Source organism: Penaeus vannamei, chromosome 1, assembly GCF_042767895.1.
Source record: "Penaeus vannamei isolate JL-2024 chromosome 1, ASM4276789v1, whole genome shotgun sequence".
NCBI classification, from domain to species: Eukaryota; Metazoa; Arthropoda; class Malacostraca; order Decapoda; family Penaeidae; genus Penaeus; species Penaeus vannamei.
In genome coordinates, this window is record NC_091549.1 from 48,871,453 (window position 1) to 48,877,689 (window position 6,237).

The 6,237-nt window shown below is 33.6% G+C and overlaps 1 protein-coding gene across 1 annotated transcript in view; it reads right to left on the minus strand.

Moving 5' to 3' along the window:
* LOC138862318 (trans-1,2-dihydrobenzene-1,2-diol dehydrogenase-like) overlaps positions 1–5,077 on the minus strand; it is a 9,891-nt gene extending 4,814 nt beyond the window's left edge. Inside the window, exon 1 of the mRNA XM_070124049.1 lies at positions 5,029–5,077. The gene's annotated coding sequence lies outside the window, so the exon portion shown is untranslated. The remainder of the gene's footprint in view (positions 1–5,028) is intronic.
* Positions 5,078–6,237: the final 1,160 nt, after the last annotated feature.

Below are 6,237 nucleotides of genomic sequence, written 5' to 3' on the forward strand. Positions count from 1 at the left end.
ACACACACACACACACACACACACACACACACACACACACACACACACACACAGAAACATCACATGTTCTATGAATCTTTTTTATTCGTGTATTAAATTCGAATTTATTGACCAGCACTCCTATACTGCAGTCGTTTCATCATTAGTATATTTTTCGCATTATCCTAAATAAAGCATTTGTTTAGCCATGGTGGACGGGAGGGGGGGTACATAACAGTACAAGGTGATAAAAGGTACAATAAGCGAAAATGTTTAGAAAACACTCATCTATGCCCAACGCATGAATTGGCCACCTTTTCTCTTCCATGTATATCCATAACACACACACAAGCACGCAAGTACGTACACACACCCACACATAAATGTGCGTGTGCGCGCGCGCGCGCGCGTGTGTTTGTGTTTGTCACATACGGGAATTTGTCCTATTCAAGTTTATCATATTAATTCTAATCAATTTTTGCAACTATGTCATATTATCGAGTTTTCATTTACCCTTTTCTTTAAATGTAGGCCTATTGTAACTGAATTTACTGTACCGTTAAATCTTGGGTAGCAACGGTCACAATATGTCATAAAGATATTTTTTATATATAAAATCAAATATATTCTAAATTTAACTGTTAGATTACCGTGGGCAGTGTGACTCCGGTCTTTGAAGTTTGTGAGGTGGGAATGAATTAATTCCTATTTTAAAAGTCATAGAAACGTTTCTAACCATTAGTATTTTTTCAATAAATAATAATGAACAGGTGGCATATCATTATGCAAATCTTAGCAATTAATATTACAATTTAAACAAGGAATATTCTCAACTAACTCAACTAAATTTTAAAGTTAATGCTATACCCTCCATTTTCCTACTAATCATAAATCAATATCGTTTTACTAAACAAAATAAAAATATACATGAGGCGGCATCGAGACCCTCACACCCAGTCTATCAGTGTTCTTAACATGGTTTTCCTGGGACATAAGCCAATCGTTCCCCTTCCTTTAATCTTTATGATTTCCTCCCATACACTTTCCTCTAATAAATAATTTCCTTCTCAAGCTATTCACAAAAAACACCGGAATCGTCACCCACGACCTGATTCTGCTGCCGTATCCAGGGGCCATTAAAATAACGAAATAACTAACATTAATTTCCTTCAAAAAAAGCATTTTGGCGTGTTCTCGCTGCATTCTCCACCATTTCTCTCTCTCTCTCTCTCTCTCTCTCTCTCTCTCTCTCTCTCTCTCTCTCTCTCTCTCTCTCTCTCTCTCTCTCTCTCTCTCTCTCTCTCTCTCTCTCTCTATCTATCTATCTATCTATCTATCTCTCTCTCTCTCTCTCTCTCCCCCCTCCCTCCCTCAGTGATTCGTCTCATTTATCATAAATCAGTACAAAGGGATTTAACAATTACTTTAGTACAGTCATCAAGCATTACAGTATATAATATCAGGCTTAAACACGACTTTAAATACCAGCATTTTACATACTTCTTGGCGCGAGGAAAGCAAGTATTCGTCTGACGAGAAATCGTCAGAATAACGAATTTATTGCTTTCCCAAAAATTAATTGTTAATATTTATATTCACAAACAATTCATAATTGATTTTCATACTCTACTCTATTGGTTATAACACTAAATTCTGCTATATTGATATGCCTTCATATATAAAACTATGTAAACAAATGTACAACTTTGAAATTGGAACCAACGCACCTTTTTTAATGTATAAATAACGATCTCGACATATATATATATATATACATGTGTGTGTGTGTGTATATATATATATATATATATATATATATATATATATATATATATATATATATATATGCATATATATATATATGTATATGTATATGTATATGTATATATATATGTATGTATATATATATATATATATATATATATATATATATATATATATATATATAAATGTGCGTGTATGTATTATATATATATGTATACACATACATATATACAATTATACAGATATATATACACGCATATATACACATATGTGTGAGTGTGTGTATACACACAGATACACACACAAATATATGTGTGTGTGGGCATATATATATATATAATATATATATATATATATATATATATATATGTATGTATGTATGTATGTATTATATATATATATATATATATTTGTATGTATGTATATTATATATATATATATATTTATATGCATATCTATATCTATATCTAATTCTATATATATATATATATATACATATATATATGCATATATATATATATATATATATATATACATATGTGTATATATCTATATATATATGTATATATATATATGCATATCTATCTAACTACCTTCTATCTATTTACGAATCTATCTATCTATCTATCTGTATCTGTATATACGTGTGTGTGTGTGTGTGTGCGTGTGTGTGTGGGCGTGTGTGTGCGTGTGTGTGTGTGTCCTGTCTCTCTCTCTCTCTCTCTCTCTCTCTCTCTCTCTCTCTCTCTCTCTCTCTCTCTCTCTCTCTCTCTCTCTCTCTCTCTCTCTCTCTCTTCCTCTCTCTCTCTCTCTCTCTCTCTCTCTCTCTCTCTCTCTCTCTCTCTCTCTCTCTCTCTCTCTCTCTCTCTCTCTCTCTCTCTCTCTCTCTCTCTCTCTCTCTCTCCCCACTCTCCCTCTCTTCCTCCTCCTCCTCTCTCTCTCTCTCTCTCTCTCTCTCTCTCTCTCTCTCTCTCTCTCTCTCTCTCTCTCTCTCTCTCTCTCTCTCTCTCTCTCTCTCTCTCTTCTTCTTCTTCTTCTTCTTCTTCTTCTTCGTCTTCTTCTTCTTTTTCATCTTCAATCTTCTTCTTCTTCTTCTTCTTTTATCTCATATTTGAAATAGAATGTTGAAGTATATTACTAAATGTCCATTTAATGAAAACGAGTAAATTTATCTCGTTATTTTCTTCTATGTCTTTCATTGAAACCGAATTACCTCTCTTTATATCCTTTATTACCTATTCCTTTCATTGAAACTTTATTTAATTCCTTATTTAAAAATAAACTGAACGAATTTTATTTCATTGTTTTTATCTATCAACTCAAATGTCTTTTCCTTTTCGATTTCATTTGGTTTATTTGATTTGTATTCTTTCACATTTTGTTTTTGCTATTTGTTTATTTGATTTGTATTCTTTCACACTTTGCTGTTGTATTTTCATTTTGTATATTTGTTTATCGTTTTTTCGTGTCTTCTTTGTAACGTATTTTTCTGTAGTCATTTTTTTTTTTTTTTTGTATCTTTTTGATTACGCTATATTTTTTTACATTTATGCGGTAATTTTTATCATTTATATTTTCTGTGGTTCTTTTTTTTCTATTTTTGCGTTTAGTGTTTTGTTTTTTATTGTACGTTGTTTGGGGGTGGGAGGAGGGATTTTTATCTATATTTTTGGCTCAGTCTAATTCACTTTTAATTCACTTATGTCATACCAATTGACCTCAATTGGTTCTTTCCTTTTCTTTTTCTTTTTAATCTTATCTGGATTGGGTCCATAACAAGGGCGATGGGAGGATGAAATACCAGACAAACGAGGCACATAAAAGATTTGGGTGGACTTACCAAAGAAAAATAGTAATGGTAGATTAAAGTGAATGGATAACATGTGAACTTTCCTGCAATTTGTGTGACGTTCAAGAACAACCATTGAGTTACAGATAACCCTTATTGAATGTAATTACCATGACTGCTTTTTTCAGGTTTCGGAAAATTATGGTAATACTTTACCTATAATGGTTCTAACAACTATATTTTTATGTGAGCTGTTTTCCCTTTTTTAACGGCATTGAAAATAAAAATTGCCAAACGGTTTTCTATACATGCAATATTAACAATGGTACAGCACGTATGCAAATATAAGCAACAGAAATGGAGGTCATTGGTATTTAATTCGTCCACTAGTCAGTTATAACACGAGTACAGTACATACAGCTGATACATATGAAAGGGTCAAGCAGAACAAATTGTAAATAAAACAAACACTGTGTTTTTTTCCGATTTTCTTCCTATCATGGTATTATCTGCAACGGAAGGACACGCAACGTACTAGCAGCCGACAAAATGAAATGTATGTGGTCTAGTACTTCTACAAAATGACGTTTGGATCAATAAGATTGGTTACAGTTATATATACATGGTTTAGAGTGTTTAGGGCGGTTCCACATAGGTTTCACAGAACACAATGCTATTTCAGATGGTGCTCAGAGATAGGAAAAGATAGCACGCACTCAAGAATGATCTCTGCCTTAGATAGCCAGATATGGACAATGACAAGATGCAGAAAGATTCAATCGAAAGTCGAGATTGAGTTATTCGTATTTCGTAACTACGTGAGAGATGTTGTATACACCGCATATATTCTGCGTAAATCACAAATTTGCCCATGAATTATAAATTAATAGATGTTTAAAATACATCATGTAATACAAATCTTCATTGTGTACGGAGCTGTATTCATCAGCCGAAGCAAGTATTCTCTTATAACACAACTGTAGCATACGGATCGAAACCTACGTAAGACATCTTTTTTTTTTTCTTCTTTTTTTTACGTTCACACGTTTATTGAGACAAAAACTCCATCTCGCCACCGCGCGGGCGATCCCCCGACAGAGAAACTGCTGAGTTATTCCGATCTTTCTCTTCGGTGTGTTATCAGTCTTCATAAAAAAGCGGATCGCATATTGACCCACAGACCCGAGTCACTGTGATCCCACGTGATGTGTTCTCGTTCAAGGTGAATTACATTTGGATCTTCCTTTAAATCGCGGATTGAAAAGACCCTGTCGACCCCACATCCGGGAGCTTCGCCGTCCTGTGAGCCAAGACACGCCAACTACATCTCCATAATCGCAGAAGCAGATCTCAACTATCGAAATACTCGTAGTAAGTCGCCCGCTATTCAGCCTGGTCGAGATACGTGCGTCGTGAACGTATCACAGTGAACGACGAGGGAGTGTGCGAGGGAGGTCAAATGTACTCAGAGACCCTGAGTGTTCGGGCGGACTCACCAGTGCCGGCGGAGGGAGGTGGGACTCGTGAGCGCGGAGGACGGCAGGCGAGTCATCCAGAGAAGGTGCAGACAAGCATGAGTATTATCTGATACCTACGGACACCGGCGAGGCGTGATGTAGTGTTATTGCGTTTCAAGGTCGGCCTTGTGAGTTTGTGGAATTCCTGTAATGGAAAATCTTTTATATAACGAATAGTGGAGAGTTTGTTATGTAGACGCGAATGCATTGAATCACAGCAATTTGAATTAAGGAGTTCCGTTAATGGAAAATCTTTTTATATAACAAATAGTGGAGAGTGTGTTTTGAAGATCACGAATGCATTTAATCACAGCAATTTAAATTAACCGAATTAGGGCTAAATTGATTTTATTTGTCCTTAATGTGAAAGAAGTATATGACTATTTTTTGCTCCACAGATATATGCTTTTAGACACGAGAAGAAAACATGTGTGTATATTTTATCTGATCAGAACATCTATCACTAGGGTTTGTATAGCTATACAGTGTATATCAAAATAATTAAAATAACTTCTTGAACACTATAGAATGCTTCACATATTATCTCACGTTCTCGTAAGACTATAACCATTCATCTTTCTATTTGGATATTCTGCATCCGGTTATGTGTGTAATTGTATTGTGTATGTGCGTGTGTGGGTGTATCGATATATATGTATATATAGATGGATAGAAAGAGGGATGGATAGATAGATATACATGCATTTATTCATTTATTTATAAATGCATAAATATATACATATTGTATATATATATAGATATAGATACATATACATTTTTTTTACTTAGGTATATATGAATATATATATATATATATATATATATATATATGTGTGTGTGTGTGTGTGTGTGTGTGTGTGTGTGTGTGTGTGTACACACACACACACACACACACACACACAACAACACACACACACACACACACATATATATATATATATATATATATATATATATATATATATATATATATATACATATTTAAATAAACAGATGAAAAAAACCATATGTGTATCTATTTATCTGTCTATCTATCCATTCATCTATCTATCTATCTATATCTATATATATACATATATATGCATGTATTTATATATAAATGAATGAATATATTAATATCTATATATCTATGTATCTATGCACACACACATAGACACATATATATATGTACAGACACACACACACACA